This window comes from Mya arenaria, chromosome 5 (assembly GCF_026914265.1).
Source record: "Mya arenaria isolate MELC-2E11 chromosome 5, ASM2691426v1".
Classification (NCBI taxonomy): Eukaryota; Metazoa; Mollusca; class Bivalvia; order Myida; family Myidae; genus Mya; species Mya arenaria.
This window is the reverse complement of record NC_069126.1, coordinates 25,835,940-25,861,636: the sequence shown is the minus strand read 5'-3', so window position 1 is coordinate 25,861,636 and position 25,697 is coordinate 25,835,940. Positions and strand designations below refer to the sequence as shown.

Genomic DNA, 25,697 nt, shown 5'->3' with positions numbered 1-25,697 from the left:
CATAAGACAGTTGTGGCGTTCCATAAAAAAGGTATTGAAGCTAAAATCACTGGCTTTTCTTGTTACATAGCATCCTGAATTCGTTATTCGAGCAACTGTTTTGCTAGCTTCGTTATTCTTGGTCGGTAAAAAGTGGTGTTCGAGGTTTGAATATACATTAATGTGCAATGCGTGTGCTCTCTGAATAATTTGACGGTCAATTATCAATTAATTCATTCATTTCAGATGTAATCATGTCAAATCATCTTAACTGTCATTTTACTCTTGCTATCTTCTTAGACTCTGGACTCACTCTCTTTACTTGTATAGTTTTCCAATATTTAACATGAATGGCGAATGTCAGGAAGCATCAAGGTAAATATAATGTAATTTTCAAAACGGATTCGAAATGATGACGGGCTGAATTATACCACGTTATGTCCCTTTGCTGTAACACTTTCCATTTTATGGACGAGGGAAAGAACAGACGTATTCAACGAAAAAATCGTGGCAAAAAGGTGATGAAATTATCGAAAGAACCGTAAAGTACATGTTGTTGGTTTTTTTAATTATAACATGATTTCTGGTGATTTTTTAAAGATTCTTAAGTGTAATAAATCTATTATTTCACTGTTTTTATAACACATTGCAAACAGCGAAATAACATTTTTATATTTTTCACTGCTTTGAAATTTTAGCCCGCTCTCAGTTCTAAATCAAACGTCAGCGCAAACAGAGTTTGGACACAATCTCAACGACGTCATTACGTTACGTTAGCATACAATTTGGCGCGCAATTTTTAAACAGCCATTACATGTCAATTTATATCCTCTCAGCATATGATAAAAAGCAAAAATGTTCGGGTGTCAGTGTAAGATCGCAATATATGGCGATTTGCAGAGCGTTAAATTAGATTTGGTTAAATGTTACCAGGGGCCACGATTTTAGGGAGACCGACGAATGCCAAATGCTTGTTGAATCGTACTTCCGGACAACGTTCGTACATTGAGTTACTGTTGTGACGAGTACGAAATATTTCTCGAAGGCAGTGTCAATAAGGACTTAATTTGATCTTATGAGTTCTACAATTGAAATTAAGCTCCGCAACTTTGTGATTGTTATAGCAAAATACCTGTCAGTGTTTGTCCGGTATTGTACAATTTCCCGAACTTGCGCCGTCTGGTGTCGAAAACATGATCTGTTTTGCGTGCTGCTTCGTCACATGTGAGAAAGTGCTTGTTTGGAATCGTACATTGATTAAACCTATGTATACTTTAAACACAATACATGCAATGAAAGGTAGACTTAATAGAATCTAACGTTTCTAAATGATTTTCATTCACTTAAAATATCAACATGCGATAACACAATGTTTAACATACTTAATGAATGTAGAAAAATGTGCAGAAACATAAATTTCTTCTCTGTCATATTTATTGACCTTTCATATTATTGACACACCAAAGAGACAACGTTGGCTACTTGGGACGGAAGGTCGCCGTACATAGAGACGTGAATTACGTGATTTGCGTCGGTTGCGTACTGGACGGCGTCACCGAGACTCGCCGACCCGACGTCCACCACGATTACAGTTGGAGCCAGTGAAGCCAGGGTGGCAGCGGCGCTTCCGGGGATGGCCCTTCCCACCAGGTGGTTTTTTGTGTCCGTCCGGTGGTTGGATATGAAGACGACCACGTTTGGCACGGACGGACGCTCTCCATTGTTTCCGGTTTGTGATGAAGATTGTTTATCACGTGGTTAAGGTCAATAGATGACCTCCTGTGATCTAAGACAAGGCTGTTGATTTTTCTCACAATGAGATGAGTTTCTTGTATATCTTTAAACCTGACTTCATGGTTGATTCCGCTGTCATACATGGAAATTGCGATGTGGTTGTCGGTGGGCCCCACGGCAATAGACGATGTCACGCCGACGAGGAACTGCCGCACGCCCGATGTGGTGGCCGCGTCTGCTACCTCTGCGTACTCCACCATGAAGAGAATGTCTCTAGTGCAGGCTTAAAATAGTCAGTTTGAGTAGGATGCATACTTTTTTCGTAATGCAAAATAGATAATTTCGAAATATGAGAAGTCATCAGGCTGTCAGAACAGCATGACACATTAAGTACTTATAGCTGAAGCAGAGCTTACTCTGGGTGACGGTGGTGGGGGCCGATGTTGTTGTCAGTGTAGTGGACGGTGGCTGGGTGGCGGTGGACGCCTGGTTACACAGATCTGTGTCGCAGCAGTGGGAACTGATATCCCGCCGCCGACGGCCCACCACCATTGCGTTACTGTGCAACCACAGGGCACTTCCATCACATACCTGTTAAAATTATTATATATGAAGAGCTCAGCTGGATTTGAATTGTTTAACAAGACACATCAATATACTCAAACGATAAAAGGTATTCTAATTTTGATTATAAGTTCACCGATATATATTGTACCCTACTGACCTAGAACATGTTTTTACATACAAAGTGACCTAACGACGGAATTCCAACGTTATAGTTATATACGCATGTGTTTCAACGACTGTTGTTAGAGTTTTAGAAATGTTTTGAATGTTCTAAATGTCGGAAGTGAAAAAGTATTGAATGTTCTAACCGACGGACGTAGAACATTTTTGCTCATGTATGTTCTTGACGTCTGGTAATTTGTATATCATAGGCAAGTTCTATAAATAATATGTGAGCTACTGGCGTACACACACGGGACAGTTGTTGTTTTTAAACGAATTCTTACCTCGAGGGCAGCGCAGTTAACTTACCTCGAGGGCAGCGCAGTTAAGGTGGAACTCGTGATGTCCGTCCCTGGAGGATGCCACTTCCGTCACCATACATCTCTGTAACAACAAACCATATTATTGCCACAGTCAATAGCAATTTATGAAATACTATCTCGTAGTTAGGAAAATTTACGTCCTAGTTACGAGATAATAATTAATAATAACGAGTTACTTTCTCCGGGGCTTTCTCCTAATTAGGAGATATAACGTCCCAGTTACGAGATAGTATTAGGAGATTATCATTAAAAATATAACATTTTGTGGCACTAGGACTCTTCCATAGTTCATGAAAAGCCATTGGTGTTATAATTTAAGGCATTCTGTAACTTTCATTAAATTAATTGATGTGTTTAAATGAGCGAATGTTTTGGTCAACGTTGGCCAAATAAGTTTGGTAGTAGAATATTTAATAACGGATTATTCCTCTTACTTTATCGTTCAGTTGGAACACTAGGCTAATTTAAAGCATTAAGCTTTAGAAGGAGTTGGTTCCTTCCGCCGGAATATCTGATTTACTATAAGGCATTTGCCGGGGATTTTACCATCTGTTCGTCCCCGCAGGGCGGGGATTTTAGCCGGGGTTGGCTGGACCGAAAGTCAAAGTCCCCGCTATTCTCCGGACCTGGGAGGCCGTGGTAACAATAGACTGGTGCATTAAGCTTCAACTCATATGCGTTGTTTCAACCCTGGTGTGGTAAGCTTCAACAACTGTGCGTTGTTTCAACTCTTGTGTGGTAAGCTTCAAGTCATGTGAGTTGTTTCAACCCAGGTGTGTTAAACTTCAACCACTGTGTGTTGTTTCAACCCTTGTATGATAAGCTTTAACCACTGTGCGTTGTTTCAACCCCGGTGCGTTAAACTTCAACAACTGTGCGTTGTTTCAACCCTGGTGTGGTTAGCTTCAACTCATGTGCGTTGTTTCAACCCCGATGTGTTAAGTTTCAACCACTGCGCTATGTTTCAGCCATTGTGTGATAAGCTTCAACCACTGCGCGTTGTTTCAACCATTGTATGATAAACTTCAACCACTGTGTGTTGTTTCAACCGTTGTATGATAAGCTTCAACCACTGTGCGTTGTTTCAACCCTGGTGTGGTAAGCTTGAACTCCTGCGGGTTGTTTTAACCCTGGTGTGATAAGCTTCAACTCATGTCAGTTGTTTCAATCCCGGTGTGTTAAACTTCAACCACTGTGCGTTGTTTCAACCATTGTATGATAAGCTTCAACCACTTCGCGTTGTTTCAACCCTTGTGTGTTAAGCTTCAACCATGGTGCGTTGTTTCAACCCTTGTGTGGTTAGCTTTAACTCATGAACGTAGTTACAACCCCGGTGTGTTAAGTTTCAACCACTGCGCGTTGTTTCAACCCTTGTGTGGTAAGCTTCTACTCTTGCGTGTTGTTTCAACTCTTGTATGATGAGCTTCAACCGCTTTGCTTTGTTTCAACCCTGGTGTGGTTAGCTTTAACTCATGTACGTTGTTTCAACCCCGGTGTGTTAAGTTTCAACCACTGCGCGTTGTTTCAACCATTGTATGATAAGCTTCAACCACTTCGCGTTGTTTCAACCCTTGTGTGGTAAGCTTCAACCATGGTGCGTTGTTTCAACCCTGGTGTGGTTAGCTTTAACTCATGAACGTTGTTACAACCCCGGTGTGTTAAGTTTCAACCACTGCGCGTTGTTTCAACCCTTGTGTGGTAAGCTTCTACTCTTGTGTGTTGTTTCAACCCTTGTATGATAAGCTTCAACCGCTTTGCGTTGTTTCAACCCTGGTGTGGTAAGCTTCAACTCATGTACGTTGTTTCAACCCCGGTGTGTTAAGTTTCAACCAATGCGCGTTGTTTCAACCATTGTGTGGTAAGCTTCAACCATGGTGCGTTGTTTCAACCCTGGTGTGGTTAGCTTCAACTCATGAACGTTGTAACAACCCCGGTGTGTTAAGTTTCAACCACTGTGCGTTGTTTCAACCATTGTATGATAAGCTTCAACCACTTCGCGTTGTTTCAACCCTTGTGTGTTAAGCTTCAACCATGGTGCGTTGTTTCAACCCTTGTGTGGTTAGCTTTAACTCATGAACGTTGTTACAACCCCGGTGTGTTAAGTTTCAACCACTGCGCGTTGTTTCAACCCTTGTGTGGTAAGCTTCTACTCTTGTGTGTTGTTTCAACCCTTGTATGATAAGCTTCAACCACTTTGCGTTGTTTCAACCCTGGTGTGGTTAGCTTCAACTCATGTACGTTGTTTCAACCCCGGTGTGTTAAGTTTCAACCACTGCGCGTTGTTTCAACCATTGTATGATAAGCTTCAACACTTCGCGTTGTTTCAACCCTTGTGTGGTAAGCTTCAACCATGGTGCGTTGTTTCAACCCTGGTGTGGTTAGCTTCTACTCTTGTTTGTTGTTTCAACCCTTGTATGATAAGCTTCAACCACTTTGCGTTGTTTCAACCCTGGTGTGGTTAGCTTCAACTCATGTACGTTGTTTCAACCCCGGTGTGTTAAGTTTCAACCACTGTGCGTTGTTTCAACCATTGTATGATAAGCTTCAACCACTTCGCGTTGTTTCAACCTTTGTGTGGTAAGCTTCAACCACGGTGCGTTGTTTCAACCCTGGTGTGGTTAGCTTCAACTCATGAACGTTGTTACAACCCCGGTGTGTTAAGTTTCAACCACTTCGCGTTGTTTCAACCCTTGTGTGTTAAGCTTCAACCATGGTGCGTTGTTTCAACCCTTGTGTGGTAAGCTTCTACTCTTGTGTATTGTTTCAACCCTTGTGTGTTAAGCTTCAAAAACTCTGCGTTGTTTCAACTTTTGTGTGTTAAGCTTCAACCAATGTGCGTTGTTTCAACTTCGGTGTTTTAAACTTCAACCACTGTGCGTTGTTTCAACCCTGGTGAGGTTAGCTTTTACTCATGTGCGTTGTTTCAACCCCGGTGTGTTAAGTTTCAACCACTGCGCGTTGTTTCAACCATTGCATGATAAGCTTCAACCACTTCGCGTTGTTTCAACCCTTTTGTGTTAAGCTTCAACCACTGTGCGTTGTGTCAACCCTTGTGTGGTAAGCTTCTACTCGTCTGTGTTGTTTTAACCCTTGTGTGTTAAACTCGAACGACAGGGCGTTGTTTCAACCATTGTGTGTTAAGCTCCAACCACTGTGCGTTGTTTCAACCCCGGTGTTTTAAACTTCAACAACTGTGCGTTGTTTCAACCCTGGTGTGGTTAGCTTCAACTCATGTGCGATGTTTCAACCCCGGTGTGTTAAGTTTCAACCACTGCGCGTTGTTTCAACCATTGTATGATAAACTTCAACCGATCCGCGTTGTTTCAACCCTTGTGTGTTAAGTTTCAACCACTGTGCGTTGTTTCAACCCTTGTATGGTAAGCTTCTACTCTTGTGTGTTGTTTCAACCCTTGTGTGTTAAGCTTCAACGACTGTGCGTTGTTTCAACCATTGTGTGTTAAGCTTCAACTTATGTGCGTTGTTTCAACCCTTGTGTGGTAAGCTTCTACTCCTGAGCGTTGTTTCCACCCCGGTGTGTTATGCTTCAACTTATGTGCGTTGTTTCAACCCTTGTATTGGAAAGCTTCAACCACTGCGCGTTGTTTCAAACCTTGTGTGATAAGCTTATTCTCCTGTGAGTTGTTTCAACCCCGGTGTGTTAAGCTTCAACGTATGAGCGTTGTTCAACCCTTATGTGGGAAAGCTTCAACCACTGTGCGTTGTTTCAACCCCTGTGTGATAAGCTTCTACTCAGGTGTGTTGTTTCAACCCCGGTGTGTTAAGCTTCAACTTATGTGCGTTGTTTCAACCCTTGTGAGTTAAGCTTCAACTTATGTACGTTGTTTCAACCCTTGTGAGTTAAGCTTCAACGACTGTGCGTTGTTTCAACCCTTGTGTGGTAAGCTTCTACTCCTGTGCGTTGTTTCAACCCTTGTGAGTTAAGCTTCAACTTATGTGCGTTGTTTCAACCCTTGTGTGTTAAACTTCAACGACTGTGCGTTGTTTTAACCATTGTGTGGTAAGCTTCTTCCCCTGTGTGTTGTTCAACCCCGGTGTGCGTTGTTTCAACACTTGTGTGGTAAGCCTCTACTCCTTTTTGTTGTTTCAACCCCTGTGTGTTAAGCTTGAACGTTTGTGCATTGTTTCAACCCTTGTGTGGTAAGCTTCTACGAATGTGTGTTGTTTCAACCCCGGTGTGGTAAGCTTCAACATATGTGCGTTGTTCCAACCCTGGTGTGGTAAGCTTCAACATATGTGAGTTGTTTCAACCCTTGTGTGTTAAGCTTCAACCACTGTGCGTTGTTTCGACCCTAGTGTGGTAAGCTTCACTTCTTGTGTATTGTTTTAACCCTTGTGTGTTAAGATTTAACTCGTGTGTTGTTTCAACACTTGTGTGTTAAGCTTCAACTTATGTGCGTTGCTTCAACCCTTGCTTTCTAAGCTTCTACTCCTGAGCGTTGTTTCCACCCCGGTGTGTTATGCTTCAACTTATGTGCGTTGTTTCAACCCTTGTATTGGAAAGCTTCAACCACTGCGCGTTGTTTCAAACCTTGTGTGATAAGCTTATTCTCCTGTGCGTTGTTTCAACCCCGGTGTGTTAAGCTTCAACGTATGAGCGTTGTTCAACCCTTATGTGGGAAAGCTTCAACCACTGTGCGTTGTTTCAACCCCTGTGTGATAAGCTTCTACTCAGGTGTGTTGTTTCAACCCCGGTGTGTTAAGCTTCAACTTATGTGCGTTGTTTCAACCCTTGTGAGTTAAGCTTCAACTTATGTGCGGGTTGTTTTAACCCTTGTGAGTTAAGCTTCAACGACTGTGCGTTGTTTCAACCCTTGTGTGGTAAGCTTCTACTCCTGTGCGTTGTTTCAACCCTTGTGAGTTAAGCTTCAACTTATGTGCGTTGTTTCAACCCTTGTGTGTTAAGCTTCAACGCCTGCGCGTTGTTTCAACCATTGTGTGGTAAGCTTCTTCCCCTGTGTGTTGTTCAACCCCGGTGTGTTACGCTTCAAATTATGTGCGTTGTTTCAACACTTGTGTGGTAAGCCTCTACACCTTTTTGTTGTTTCAACCCCTGTGTGTTAAGCTTGAACGTATGTGCATTGTTTCAACCCTTGTGTGGTAAGCTTCTACGAATGTGTGTTGTTTCAACCCCGGTGTGGTAAGCTTCAACATATGTGCGTTGTTCCAACCCTGGTGTGGTAAGCTTTAACATATGTGAGTTGTTTCAACCCTTGTGTGTTAAGCTTCAACCACTGTGCGTTGTTTCGACCCTAGTGTGGTAAGCTTCAATTCTTGTGTATTGTTTTAACCCTTGTGTGTTAAGATTTAACTCGTGTGTGTTGTTTCAACCCTTGTGTGTTAAGCTTCAACTTATGTGCGTTGTTTCAACCCTTGCTTTCTAAGCTTCTACTCCTGAGCGTTGTTTCCACCCCGGTGTGTTATGCTTCAACTTATGTGCGTTGTTTCAACCCTTGTATTGGAAAGCTTCAACCACTGCGCGTTGTTTCAAACCTTGTGTGATAAGCTTATTCTCATGTGCGTTGTTTCAACCCCGGTGTGTTAAGCTTCAACGTATGAGCGTTGTTCAACCCTTATGTGGGAAAGCTTCAACCACTGTGCGTTGTTTCAACCCCTGTGTGATAAGCTTCTACTCAGGTGTGTTGTTTCAACCCCGATGTGTTAAGCTTCAACTTATGTGCGTTGTTTCAACCCTTGTGAGTTAAGCTTCAACTTATGTGCGTTGTTTCAACCCTTGTGAGTTAAGCTTCAACGAATGTGCGTTGTTTCAACCCTTGTGTGGTAAGCTTCTACTCCTGTGCGTTGTTTCAACCCTTGTGAGTTAAGCTTCAACTTATGTGCGTTGTTTCAACCCTTGTGTGTTAAGCTTCAACGCCTGTGGGTTGTTTCAACCATTGTGTGGTAAGCTTCTTCCCCTGTGTGTTGTTCAACCCCGGTGTGTTACGCTTCAAATTATGTGCGTTGTTTTAACACTTGTGTGGTAAGCCTCTACTCCTTTTTGTTGTTTCAACCCCTGTGTGTTAAGCTTGAACGTATGTGCATTGTTTCAACCCTTGTGTGGTAAGCTTCTACGAATGTGTGTTGTTTCAACCCCGGTGTGGTAAGCTTCAACATATGTGCGTTGTTCCAACCCTGGTGTGGTAAGCTTCAACATATGTGAGTTGTTTCAACCCTTGTGTGTTAAGCTTCAACCACTGTGCGTTGTTTCGACCCTAGTGTGGTAAGCTTCAATTCTTGTGTATTGTTTAAACCCTTGTGTGTTAAGATTTAACTCGTGTGTGTTGTTTCAACCCTTGTGTGGTAAGCTTCTTCTCATGTGTGTTGTTTCAACCCTTGTGTGTTAAGCTTCAATTCTTGTGTGTTGTTTCAACCCTTGTGTGTTAAGCTTCAATTCTTGTGCGTTGTTTCAACCCTTGTGTGATAAGCTTTAACTCATATGTGTTGTTTCAACCCTTGTGTGGTAAGCTTCAACTCCTGTGCGTTGTTTCAAACCTTGTGTGTTAAGTTTCAATTCTTGTGTGTTGTTTCAACCCTTGTGTGTTAAGCTTTGACTCATGTGTATTGTTTCAACCACTGTGTGTTAATCTTTAGCTTATGTGTGTCGTTTCAACCCTTGTGTGGTAATCTTCAACCACTGTGCGTTGTTGAAACCCTTGTGTGTTTAGCTTCAATTCTTGTGTATTGTTTCAACCATTGTGTGTTAAGCTTTAACTCATGTGTGTTGTTTCAACCCTTGTGTGTTTAGCTTTAACTCATGTGTGTTGTTTCAAACCTTGTGTATTAAGCTTCAATCCTTGTGTATTGTTTCAACCCTTGTGTGTTAATCTTTAGCTACTGTGTGTTGTTTCAACCCTTGTGTGGTAAGCTTTAATTCTTGTGTATTGTTTAAACCCTTGTGTATTAAGCTTTTGGTTACGTGTATTGTTTCAACGCTTATGTGTTAAGCTTCAACCAATGTGTGTTGTTTCAACCCTTGTGTGGTAAGCTTCTACTCTTGTGCGTTGTTTCAACCCTTGTGTGGTAAGCTTCAACTCATGTGCGTTGTTTCAACCCTTGCTTTCTAAGCTTCTACTCCTGAGCGTTGTTTCCACCCCGGTGTGTTATGCTTCAACTTACGTGCGTTGTTTAAACCCTTGTGTTGGAAAGCTTCAACCACTGTGCGTTGTTTCAACCCTTGTGTGATAAGCTTCTACTCCTCTGCGTTGTTTCAACCCCGGTAGGTTAAGCTTCAACGTATGTGCGTTGTTTCAACCCTTGTGCGGGAAAGCTTCAACCACTGTGCGTTGTTTCAACCCCTGTGTGATAAGCTTCAACTCAGGTGTGTTAAGTTTCAACTTATGTGCGTTGTTTCAACCCTTGTGTGTTAAGCTTCTACTCATGTGCGTTGTTTCAACCCCGGTGTGTTAAGCTTCAACGACTGTGCGTTGTTTCATCCATTGTGTGGTAAGCTTCTTCCCCTGTGTGTTTTTCAACCCCGGTGTGTTACGCTTCAAATTATGTGCGTTGTTTCAACACTTGTGTGGTAAGCTTCAACCACTGTGCGTTGTTTCAACCCTTGTGTGTTAAGCCTCTACTCCTTTTTGTTGTTTCAACCCCTGTGTGTTAAGCTTCTACGCATGTGCGTTGTTTCAACCACGGTGTGGTAAGCTTCAACATATGTGCGTTATTCCAACCCTGGTGTGGTAAGCTTCAACATATGTGCGTTGTTTCAACCCTTGTGTGGTAAGCTTCAACCACTGTGCGTTGTTTCGACCCTAGTGTGGTAAGCTTCAATTCTTGTGTATTGTTTTAACCATTGTGTGTTAAGATTTAACTCATGTGTGTTGTTTCAACCCTTGTGTGTTAAGCTTCAATTCTTGTGTGTTGTTTCAACCCTTGTGTGTTAAGCTTTAACTCATGTGTGTTGTTTCAATATTAAAATTTATAAGTAAAACTATCTGATTTTTGAAGAAATGTATTTATGATTCTGTATTGATCTGCATATTTAAAAGTAATCGAACTTATAATGGCAGCCTTTCTCTTAAATAATACCATAGACTATCTTTCAACTCCTCATTAAATATAATTGCTAAATATTTAGTTATTTAGGTGTGCGTTATAATGCAAAATTTATTGATACAACTTAAATAAAAACTAAACATTATACATTCTGACTTCGCGAATAGAAAATGCTTATATAACTATTAGTTTGTAAACCGCACTCTACTTTCAAACATAAACTAAAATGACCGTGTACTTTATCATCCTAAAATGTCCGTGTACTTTATCAATTTGGTTTTAGTTCGTTTTTACCTTTGAAATAACTAGATATTAAACAATACACGCTGAAAACTATAAAAAAATGCTTAAAATAAGATTTTTGTATGAATTATTTACGGCTAAAATGAAGTAAACCGATAGATTTGTCAAAAGCCGTGCACTTTGCCTTAGATTTCAACTCTAAGAAATCAGTTGGTCAAGATTTTCAGTAAAACTTTAGAATATTAGAGAAAGTTCTTTATTACCGTGGATAGATCTTTTAAATGCGGGGTTTTTGGTCTTTATTTCACAAGAATTCTCCAAATATTAAGAAAGTTATCTTTAAAAACCTTACCTAAATCGAGATTTGTTGACATTTGTTGCCGTGCACTTTATCAAATAAGTCACGTGGGTTCTCCACCGTGGTATAGGTGTATCTTAAACTCCTGAGTGTTGTTTCAGCCCTGGTGTGTTTAGTTTCAACGTGGGTGTGTCTTCAACTCATGTGTGTTGTTTCATTCCTGGCCAGTAATACTTCAACGTGTATGTGTAGCTTCAACCAATGTGTATTAAGCTTCAGCGTGTGTGTGTGTGTGTGTGTGCGTGTGTGTGCGTGTGTGCGTGTGCGTGCGTGCGTGTGTGTGTGCGTGTGCGTGTGTGTGTGTGGTTCTTCAATCCCTGTGCGTGTGATGCTTCAATCATTGTGTGTAGTTTCAACCCCTTTGTGTGTGTTGTGTTCTATCACTGTAATGTGTAGCTTCAACCCAAGTGTGTGTTGATTCCACCATGTGTGTGTAGCTTCAACTCCAGTGTGTGTAGTTTTTACCATTGGTTTGTTGCTTCAAACCCTAAGTGTTAAGTGTTCTCGTGTGTGTAGCTTTAACCAATATGTTTGAAGCTTCATTACCCCCTTAGCATGACCTTCAATCCCTTTGTGCTTAGCTTTAAGTGTGTGTGCGTGCGTGCGTGCGTGCGTGCGCGTGTGCGCGTGCGTTTTTTTAAATTAAGATTATGTTACAAATATTAAAATGTGTGAAGTTAAAAATAGAAATATAACAAATTTAATTTGGTGATCACGCGAATACAATTTCACAACTGTGAAACATTGATAAGGTTTCACTTTTTGTGAAATGTGTTGTTGGTAATATAAACTGCGTACGTACCTCCCCCGGCTGACAAGCCTTGGTGGTGTTGCAGTGGGCGGGGCTGATCAGCGCCTGGTCACAGTGGTAACACGTCACGGCTACCGAAAGTGTTTACATATTTTTATCATATTTGGGAGGAAAGTGTATTTGTAACCTAAAACATTGTGTTGATGAAATAGGAACATGCATTATAGAACTACAATATACCAATATATATGTGTGCATACATTAAAACTGAAGCGGTACGTGTTTACCATGCAGTCTTGCTAAAATCACATAAAACAGCCATAATATAAACTTGGGCCTTACCACAGAGGCCACACGTCCGCTGACAGGCGGTGCGCGCGAACACCTCGTTCTCGCAAAGTTTGGTGTTTTGGGCGAGTAGGCTCGCGCATCCTGGACCGTCCAGGTCCACGCATTCGACCGCGACCGCCGGTCGGAAAGACCGCAACACCACTGGTTGACAGAAGGAGGGGTAAAGCCATTCTTAAATATATTGTGTTTATCATGACCAAAACCAAACTTGTGTGTCTGATGGCCGGGAATAACACTTTTAATGAACGTGGCACCTTGTAATTCATTGTAAAATTTGGTTTGTGTATGCCGAACAAGATAGTGAAAGATTTCATTATTAAACTCTAAATAGTTATTACCATTCCGCAGTATGTGGCATGTTTTATATGTATATTGTAGTTTTTTTTCTTCACACGCAATTTTTGTCTGTATCACAGTCTACACAGCATAGAACACTTGAACACGTTTGGGTATGAAATATAGACTAATGCTAGCATTCTAGCTTTTATATTCTGGATTTGCAGCCTATTTCTTAAATCAGCTTCAGCCTGTTTTTCACCCCCCCCCCCCCCCCCCCCAACACACACACAAACACAAACACGCACACATGAAGATTTCCCCCGGCCAATTAACGTAGAGGAGGGGCAATAATCGTATAATGGGTAGCAAATCGTATTCAATTACTGAGTCGTCTTGATATTTAAGTCACGATATAGAACACTCAGCAACAACTACTAAGTAAAGTCCCACAATGGACACCCGATGCCCGCAACACAATTCCCGGGTGAGTTACGATAGCATTACTTTTAGAACAAACCGTAGCAGAATCAAGACAATTTTGAAAAGTGTAACGCTTTCATGGCTCTTTCCGATTCATTACCATCACCCGACACACAAGACCCACCACGATTCACCACCATCACCCGACACACAAGACCCACCACGATTCACCACCATCACCCGACACACAAGACCCACCACGATTCACCACCATCACCCGACACACAAGACCCACCACGATACACCACAATCACACCATATCCAAGACCCACCACGATTCACCACCATCACCCGACACACAAGACCCACCACGATTCACCACCATCACCCGACACACAAGACCCACCACGATTCACCACCATCACCCGACACACAAGACCCACCACGATTCACCACCATCACCCGACACACAAGACCCACCACGATTCACCACCATCACCCGACACACAAGATCCAACACGATTCGCCACAATCACACCATATCCAAGACCCACCACGATTCACCACAATCACCCCATATCCAAGACCCACCACGATTCACCACAATCAACACATATCCAAGACCCACCACGATTCACCACAATCAACCCATATCCAAGACCCACCACGATTCACCAAAATCACACCATATCCAAGACCCACCACGATTCACCACAATCACCACACATTCAAGACCCACCACGATTCACCACAATCACCCCATATCCAAGACCCACCACGATTCACCACAATCACACCATATCCAAGACCCACCACGATTCACCACAATCACCCCACATTCAAGACCCACCACGATTCACCACCATCACCAATATCCAAGACCCACCACGATTCGCCACAATCACCCGACACACAAGACCCACCACGATTCACCACAATCACCCCATATCCAAGACCAACCACGATTCACCACAATCACACCATATCCAAGACACACCATAATTCACCACAATCACACCATATCCAAGACCCACCATTATTCAACACTATCACCCGACACACAAGACCCACCACGATTCACCACCATCACCCGACACACAAGACCCACCACGATTCAACACAATCACACCATATCCAAGACACACCACGATTCACCACAATCACACCATATCCAAGACCCACCATTATTCAACACCATCACCCGACACACAAGACCCACCACAATTCACTACAATCACCAATATCCAAGACCAACCACGATCCACCACAATCACCCCATATCCAAGACCTACCACGATTCGCTGCCATCACCCGACACACAAGACCCACCACGATTCACCATCATCGCCCGACACACAAGACACACCACGATTCGCCACAATCACACCATATCCAAGGCCCACCACGATTCACCACAATCACCCCACATTCAAGACCCACCACGATTCACCACCATCACCCGACACACAAGACCCACCACGATTTGCCACAATCACCCGACACACAAGACCCACCACGATTCGCCACAATCACCCGACACACAAGACCCACCACGATTCGCCACAATCACCCGACACACAAGACCCACCACGATTCACCACAATCACCCGACACACAAGACCCAACACGATTCACCACAATCACCCGACAGACAAGACCCACCAAGATTCACCACAATCACCCGACACACAATGCCCACCACGATTCACCACAATCACCCGACACACAAGACCCACCACGATTCACCACAATCACCCGACACACAAGACCCACCACGATTCACCACAATCACCCGACACACAACACAAGACCCACCACGATTCACCACAATTACCCCACATTCAAGACCCACCACGATTCACTACCATCACCGACACACAAGACCCACCACGATTCGCCACAATCACCCGACACACAAGACCCACCACGATTCGCCACAATCACCCGACACACAAGACCCACCACGATTCGCCACAATCACCCGACACACAAGACCCACCACGATTCACCACAATCACCCGACACACAAGACCCACCAAGATTCACCACAATCACCCGACACACAAGACCCACCACGATTCACCACAATCACCCGACACACAAGACCCACCACGATTCACCACAATCACCCGACACACAAGACCCACCACGATTCGCCACAATCACCCGACACACAAGACCCACCACGATTCACCACAATCACCCGACATACAACACAAGACCCACCACGATTCACCACAATCAACCCACGTTCAAGACCCACCACGATTCACCACCATCACCCAACACACAAGACCCACCACGATTCACCACCATCACCCAACATACAAGACCCACCACGATTCACCACAATCAACCCACATTCAAGACCCACCACGATTCACCACCATCACCCAACACACAAGACCCACCACGATTCACCACCATCACCCAACACACAAGACCCACCACGATTCACCACAATCAACCCACATTCAAGACCCACCACGATTCACCACCATCACCCAACACACAAGACCCACCACGATTCACCACCATCACCCAACACACAACACCCACCACGATTCACCACCATCACCCAACACACAAGACCCACCACGATTCGCCACAATCACACCATATCCAAGACCCACCATTATTCAACACTATCACCCGACACACAAGACCCACCACGATTCACCACTATCACCCGACACACAAGACCCACCACGATTCACCACAATCAACCCACATTCAAGACCCACCACGATTCACCACCATCACCCAACACACAAGACCCACCACGATTCACCACCATCACCCGACACACAAGACCCACCACGATTCACCACAATCAACCAACATTCAAGACCCACCACGATTCATCACCATCACCCAACACACAAGACCCACAACGATTCACCACAATCAGCCAACACACAAGACCCACCACGATTCACCACCATGACCCAACACACAAGACCCACCACGATTCGCCACAATCACCCGACAGACAAGACCCACCACGATTCGCCACAATCACCCGACACACAAGACCCACCATGATTCACCACTATCACCCGACACACAAGACCCACCACGATTCACCACAATCAACCCACATTCAAGACCCACCACGATTCACCACCATCACCCAACACACAAGACCCACCACGATTCACCACCATCACCCGACACACAAGACCCACCACGATTCACCACAATCAACCCACATTCAAGACCCACCACGATTCACCACCAACACCCGATACACAAGACCCACCACGATTCACCAACATCACCCAACACACAAGACCCACCACGATTCGCCACAATCACACCATATCCAAGACCCACCACGATTCACCACAATCACCCCACATTCAAGACCCACCACGATTCACCACCATCACCCGACACACAAGACCCACCACGATTCACCACAATCACCCGACACACAAGACCCACCACGATTCGCCACAATCACCCGACACACAAGACCCACCACGATTCGCCACAATCACCCGACACACAAGACCCACCACGATTCACCACAATCACCCGACACACAAGACCCACCACGATTCACCACAATCACCCGACACACAAGACCCACCAAGATTCACCACAATCACCCGACACACAAGACCCACCACGATTCACCACAATCACCCGACACAAAAGACCCACCACGATTCACCACAATCACCCGACACACAAGACCCACCACGATTAGCCACAATCACCCGACACACAAGACCCACCACGATTCACCACAATCACCCGACACACAAGACCCACCACGATTCACCACAATCACCCCACATTCAAGACCCACCACGATTCACCACCATCACCCGACACACAAGACCCACCACGATTCGCCACAATCACCCGACACACAAGACCCACCACGATTCGCCACAATCACCCGACACACAAGACCCACCACGATTCGCCACAATCACCCGACACACAAGACCCACCTCGATTCACCACAATCACCCGACACACTAGACACACCACGATTCGCCACAATCACCCGACAGACAAGACCCACCACGATTCACCACAATCACCCGACACACAAGACCCACCACGATTCACCACAATCACCCGACACACAAGACCCACCACGATTCGCCACAATCACCCGACAGACAAGACCCACCACGATTCACCACAATCACACGACACACAAGACCCACCACGATTCACCACTATCACCCGACACACAAGACCCACCACGATTCACCACAATCAACCCACTTTCAAGACCCACCACGATTCACCACCATCACCCAACACACAAGACCCACCACGATTCACCACCATCACCCAACACACAAGACCCACCACGATTCACCACAATCAACCCACATTCAAGACCCACCACGATTCACCACCATCACCCAACACACAAGACCCACCACGATTCACCACCATCACCCATCACAAAAGACCCACAACGATTCACCACCATGACCCAACACACAAGACCCACCACGATTCACCACAATCAACCCACATTCAAGACCCACCACGATTCACCACCATCACCCAACACACAAGACCCACCACGATTCACCACCATCACCCAACACACAAGACCCACCACGATTCACCACCATCACCCAACACACAAGACCCACCACGATTCGCCACAATCACCCGACAGACAAGACCCACCACGATTCACCACAATCACCCGACACCCAAGACCCACCACGATTCACCACTATCACCCGACACACAAGACCCACCACGATTCACCACAATCAACCCACATTCAAGACCCACCACGATTCACCACCATCACCCAACACACAAGACCCACCACGATTCACCACCATTTCCCGACACACAAGACCCACCACGATTCACCACAATCAACCCACATTCAAGACCCACCACGATTCACCACCATCACCCGACACACAAGACCCACCACGATTCACCAACATCACCCGACACACAAGACCCACCACGATTCGCCACAATCACACCATATCCAAGACCCACCACGATTCACCACAGTCACCCCACATTCAAGACCCACCACGATTCACCACCATCACCCGACACACTAGACACAAGACCCACCACGATTCATCACCATCACCCGACACACAAGACCCACCACGATTCGCCACAATCACCCGACACACAAGACCCACCACGATTTGCCACAATCACACCATATCCAAGACCCACCACGATTCACCACCATCATCCGACACACAAGACCCACCACGATTCACCACCATCACCCGACACACAAGACCCACCACGATTTACCACCATCACCCGACACACAATACCCACCACGATTCACCACCATCACCAATATCCAAGACCCACCACGATTCACCACAATCACCCCACATTCAAGACCCACCACGATTCACCACCATCACCCGACACACAAGACCCACCACGATATGATCACCACGATCCACCACTATCACACCACGATTCACCACCATCACCCGACACACAAGACCCACCACGATATGATCACCACGATCCACCACTATCACACCACGATTCACCACCATCGCCCGACACACAAGACCCACCACGATATGATCACCACGATCCACCACTATCACACCACGATTCACCACCATCACCCGACACACATGACCCACCACGATATGATCACCACGATCCACCACTATCACACCACGATTCACCACCATCACCCGATACACAAGACCCACCACGATATGATCACCACGATCCACCACTATCACACCACGATTCACTGAGATGCTGTTACGAATGTGTTCATCAACTGTCAGGAATCACCAATATGTTCTAAATCGTTGGCAATCGCAGGCTTAATCGTGACAGTGAGAGCAACGCTACACACACGACAAAGCATTTGTACACGCACAAAAGTAAGTTTTAAGAGTCAGGAGACTGTATAGTCACGGTTAATCGTTACCCAGGGATCAAAAATGAAAAGAAACGTTTTGCTCTAAATTATCTAAATAGTAAAAACATATAGCTACTTACAAATCAAAGTCAAAGCTTTGTTAATACAATCCATAGTGTGAGGCAGTAACTCCTTATCAGTGGCGTACATGAACGTACATGAACGAAAGTATGTTACTTCAGTACATTGGCATGCTCATTTGAATATAAAATCGACATTTACAACGATAATTGGAATGTAGTGCCGTATACAGTTCGTCACCGTATACTAGTCGACACTGTATACAGTTCGTCACTGTATACAGTTCGCCACCGCATACACTTCGTCACTATAAAGTTCGCCGCCGTATATAGTTCGCCACCGATTAACAGTTCGCCACCATATACAGTTCGTTACTGTATAAAGTTCGACACAATATACAGTTCGTCATCATATACAGTTCGCCACCGTTTACAGTTCGCCACCGTATACAGTTCGCCAATGTATACAGTTCGTCATCGTATACAGTTCGCCACCATATACAGATCGTCACTATATACAGTTCGTCACCGTATAAAATTCGCCACCATATACAGATCGCCACTATATACAGTTCGTCACCATATACAGTTCGTCACCGTAAACAGTTCATCACCGTATACAATTCGTCACCGTATACAATTCCCCACTATATGCAGTTCGCCACCATATACAGTTCGTCGCCGTTAACAATTCGCCACCACATACAGACCGCCACTATATACAGTTCGTCACCATATACTGATCGCCACTATATACAGTTCGTCACCGTATACTGTTCGACACCGTATACAGTTCGTCACCGTATACAGTTTGTCACGGTATTCAGTTCGCCACCGTATACAGTTCGACACCGTATACAGTTCGTCACCGTATACAGTTCGACACCGTATACAGTTCATCACCGTATACAGTTCGTCACGTTATACAGATCGCCACTGTATACAGTTCATCACCGTATACAGTTCGCCACCATATACAGATCGTCACTATATACAGTTCGTCACCGTAAACAGTTCGCCACCATATACAGATCGTCACTATATACAGTTAGTCATCGTATACAGTTAGACACCGTAAACTGTTAGCCACGAACCATATTGTATGTGTAAAGAAAACCTATTTGCGGCGAAAATGCCTAATCACTTCACACATAGTTCTTCTTTGACAAAATGAGTTAGTAATTATTATACGAGGTCTACTTTTATAGCGTAGAACAAACAATAACTCTGAACCTGTTCCTTAAGTTGTTTCCGTTGTTTAACAAATAAATTCATGATGTTAACATAAAAAAAACACATATCCAAAAATTGGTATTCAAATAAAACAGCAAATGCCAAATTAGGGATTATATTTAATTATATTCGAAACCGTTTTTAAACCAAGAGTCTTCAAAGTACACCACTGTCGTCAATATTTAGACGTCTGTCATTTGTTTGCGTTCCAGCAACGAAAGCTGATATTTTCATCAATTCTTCGTTCTCCGCGAAGACATTACACCACAAGGTTCGTCTTGTTAGAGTGTTCATTCTCTTGATTCGCATAGAGCGTCAGTTATCGCGGGAAAATAGTGTTGTTTTTCGCTAATGTTTCGCTGTGTTTTCGGTTTTCTTAAAAATCACTTTTTTGTAACAGCTTCCATTTACTTAACGGACGACTTATGGGCAATGGAGATGTAGAACTATTGTGTCACAAAATGTTGGATAAAATTATTGAACCTTACCGATAGTGACAATTATCACGATACGAGTGTCTAGTCCTTATTACTCATAGTCATTTATCGTCTTCGAATAGTAGTTTTCTTGGCCTGCGGCCTTGCTGCTCTCGCTCCATTTTCTGTTGATTGCCAAAATGAACCCTAAATTATACGAAGACGAGGTAGACAAGCTATGTGATCACATAGAAAAAATCAACGAACATGATGATGATGATGATGATGATGATGATGATGGTAGTAGTAGTTTCACTTATCTAAAAGGAAAGAAAACTTCATCTATATTCAGCAAAACTAACTCCACGAGTTATCCCCAATTTGATCGCTCATATAAGAAATTGTTTTCATTTTAAAACATACACTCAACATAGTTTACGTAATTTCAAATAAAATTCAAGGCTCAAGCACTGAAAATATACCATTCAAAAATATATAGCTAGTTGAGATCAAATGTCTTTTCAAAGTTGACAACTCATTACTGGCTGTATTCAGTTGCTTGTAACCTCCTCCATTCAGTTGCCCGTAACCTGACTAAAGGGCGGAACCTTGAACATTGGTCAAATTGGGACTTTCAATTTCAATAAGACTTAGTTCAACTTCAAATTAAAGACTATTACTAGAGGTACATGTGAGTTGTTTGATGTGTACAGTTCTACATCTGAACATATTCATGAACATATTCGAATTTCCATCTGACCTTAAATAATGATGTTTTCATTTGGAAAGGGTTTGAATACTGATAACATATTTCTTTCACTTGATGTAAAATAAATATCCGAAGAAACATAAGTAATAAAGTTATGCATTATACAGTTTATAAATGTCTGTTCTTTATTTCAACTGAAACGAGACGTGAACTGGCCAATATTGCCATCTTCCAAGGCCAAACAAATGGTTTTTCAACTCTTACGTTATGCATATTAACTTTCCAATTATAAAAATATTTTCAAATGATACCAAAATTATTATGGGGTCACTACACAATAACATGAAAACACTTAAGTCATTATTTTAATCTCAAGCATATCATTATTTCCACAAAACAGCATGGCATGATTAAAAAAACATTTGACCCCTTTAAAAAGAAAATTTACAGTGTATAATGTATAGGGCATGATGATGTAATTAAAATCATTGTGTATTGATAACCTTGTTATATTTGGGGCCTGGCATCCCCAATTCACATAATTGTATATACCAGGTGATATCGGGGGCCTGGCATCCCCAATTCACATCATTGTAAATATCAGGTGATATCGGGGGCCTGGCATCCCCAATTCACATCATTGTACATACCAGGTGATATCGGGGGCCTGACATACCCAATTCACATCATTATACAAACCAGGTGATATCGGGGGCCTGGCATCCCCTATTCACATCATTGTACATACCAGGTGATATCGGGGGCCTGGCATCCCCAATTCACATCATTGTACATACCAGGTGATATCGGGGGCCTGGCATCCCCAATTCACATCATTGTACATACCAGGTGATATCGGGGGCCTGGCATCCCCAATTCACATCATTGTACATACCAGGTGATATCGGGGGCCTGGCATCCACAAATCACATCATTGTACATACCAGTTGATATCGGGGGCCTGGCATCCACAATTCATATCATTGTATATACCAGGTGATATCGGGGGCCTGGCATCCCCAATTCACATCATTGTACATACCAGGTGATATCGGGGGCCTGGCATCCCCAATTCACATCATTGTACATACCAGGTGATATCGGGGGCCTGGCATCCACAGTACACATCATTGTACATACCAGGTGATATATGGGGTCTGGCATCCCAAATTCACATCATTGTGTATTGATCACCTGGTGATATCGGGGGCCTGGCATCCCCAATTCACATCATTGTGTATTGATCACCTGGTGATATCGGGGGCCTGGCATCCCCAATTCACATCATTGTGTATTGATCACCTGGTGATATCGGGGGCCTGGCATCCCCAATTCACATCATTGTGTATTGATCACCTGGTGATATCGGGGGCCTGGCATCCCAATTCACATAATTGTGTATTCATCACCTGGTGATATCGGGGGCCTGGCATCCCCAATTCACATCATTGTGTATTGATCTCCTGGTGATATCGGGGGCCTGGCATCCCCAATTCACATCATTGTACATACCAGGTGATATCGGGGAACTGGCATCCACAGTACACATCATTGTACATACCAGGTGATATCGGGGGCCTAACATCCCCAATTCACATCATTGTGTATTAATCACCAGGTGATATCAGGGGCCTGGCATCCCCAATTCACATCATTGTACATACCAGGTGATATCGGGGGCCTGGCATCCCCAATTCACATCATTGTGTTTTGATCACCTGGTGATATTTGGGGCCCGGCATCCACAGTACACATCATTGTACATACCAGGTGATATATGGGGTCTGGCATCCTCAATTCACATCATTGTGTATTCATAGCCTGGTGATAATGGCGGCCTCACATCCACAATTCACATCATTGTACATACCAGGTGATATATGGGGATTGGCATTCCCAATTCACATGATTGTGTATTCATAGCCTGGTGATAATGGCGACCTGACATCCACAATTCACATCATTGTGTATTGTATACCTGGTGATATCGGGGGCCTGGTATCTCCAATTCACATCATTGTGTATTGTATACCTAATGATATCGGGGGCCTTGTATCTCCAATTCACATCATTGTTAATTGATAACCTGGTGATATCGGGGGCCTGACATCCACAATACACATCATTGTGTATTGTATACCTGGTGATATTGGGGGCCTGACATACCCAATTCACATCATTGTGTATTGTATACCTGGTGATATCGGGGGCCTGACATCCACAATTCACATCATTGTGTATTGTATACCTGGTGATATCGGGGGCCTGACATCCACAATTCACATCATTGCGTATTGTATACCTGGTGATATTGGGGGCTTGACATACCCAATTCACATCATTGAGCATTGGACACCTGGTGATATCGGGGGCCTGACATCCACAATTCACATCGTTGTGTATTGTATACCTGGTGATATAGGGGGCCTGGCATCCCCAATTCACATCATTGTATATTGATAACCTGGTGATATCGGGGGCCTGGCATCCACAATACACATCATTGTGTATTGTATACCTGGTGGTATCGGGGCCTGGCATCCCCAATTCACATCATTGTGTATTGATAACCTGGTGATATCGGGGGCCTGGCATCCACAATACACATCATTGTGTATTGTATACCTGGTGATATCGGGGGCCTGGCATCCACAATACACATCATTGTGTATTGTATACCTGGTGATAACGGGGGCCTGACATCCCAAATTCACGTCATTGTATATTGATAACCTGGTGATATCGGGGGCCTGGCATCCACAATACACATCATTGTGTATTGTATACCTGGTGGTATCGGGGCCTGGCATCCCCAATTCACATCATTGTATATTGATAAAGTGGTGATATCGGGGGCCTGATATCCCCAATTCACATCATTATATAGTGCATACCTTGTGATATCGGGAGCCTGACATCCCAAATTCACATTATAGTATATTGATAACCAGGTGATATCGGGGGCCTGGCATCCACAATTCACATCATTGTGTATTGTATACCTGGTGATATTGGGAGCCTGACATCCCCAATCTACATCATTGAGTATTGGACAACTGGTGATATCGGGGGCCTGACATCCAAAATTCATATCATTGTGTATTATATACCTGGTGTTATAGGGGGCCTGGCATCCCCAATTCACATCGTTGTGTATTGTATACCTGGTGATATCGGGGGCCTGATATCCCCAATTCACATCATTATATAGTGCATACCTTGTGATATCGGGAGCCTGACATCCCAAATTCATATTATAGTATATTGATAACCAGGTGATATCGGGGCCCTGGCATCCACAATTCACATCATTGTGTATTGTATACCTGGTGATATTGGGAGCCTGACATCCCCAATCTACATCATTGAGTATTGGACACCTGGTGATATCGGGGGCCTGACATCCAAAATTCATATCATTGTGTATTATATACCTGGTGTTATAGGGGGTCTGGAATCCCCAATTCACATCGTTGTGTATTGTATACCTGGTGATATAGGGGGCCTGACATCCCCAATTCACATCATTGTATATTGATAACCTGGTGATATCGGGGCCCTGACATCCCCAATTCACATCGTTGTGTATTGTATACCTGATGATATCGGGGGCCTGACACCCCCAATTCACATCATAGTGTATTGATAACCTGGTGATATCGGGGGCCTTACATCAACAATTCACATCCTTGTGTATTGATAACCTGGTGATATTGGGGGCCTGACATCCACAATTCACATCATTCTGTATTGATAACTTGTTAATATCAGTAAACTGACATCCCCAATTCACATCATTGTGTATTGATAACCTGGTGCTATTGGTGGCCTGACATCCCCAATTCACATCGTTGTGTATTGATAACCCGGTGATATCGGGGGCCTGACATCCCCAATTCACATTATTGTGTATTGATAACCTGGTGCTATTGGTGGCCTGACATCCCCAATTCACATCGTTGTGTATTGATAACCTGGTGATATCGGGGGCCTGACGTCCCCAATTCACATTATTGTGTATTGATAACCTGGTAATATCTGGGGCCTGGCATCCCCAATTCACATCATTGTGTATTGATAACCTGGTAATATCGGGTGCCTGGCATCCCCAATTCATATCATTGTGTATTGATAACCTTGTAATATCGGGTGCCAGGCATCCCCAATTCACATCATTGTATATTGATAACCTGGTGATATCGGGGGCCTGACATCC

The 25,697-nt window shown here is 43.9% G+C and overlaps 1 pseudogene; it reads right to left on the bottom strand.

Annotated features, from left to right (window-relative positions):
- Nucleotides 1-1,395: 1,395 nt before the first annotated feature.
- On the bottom strand, nucleotides 1,396-19,272 carry LOC128236236 (uncharacterized; annotated as a pseudogene).
- Nucleotides 19,273-25,697: the final 6,425 nt, after the last annotated feature.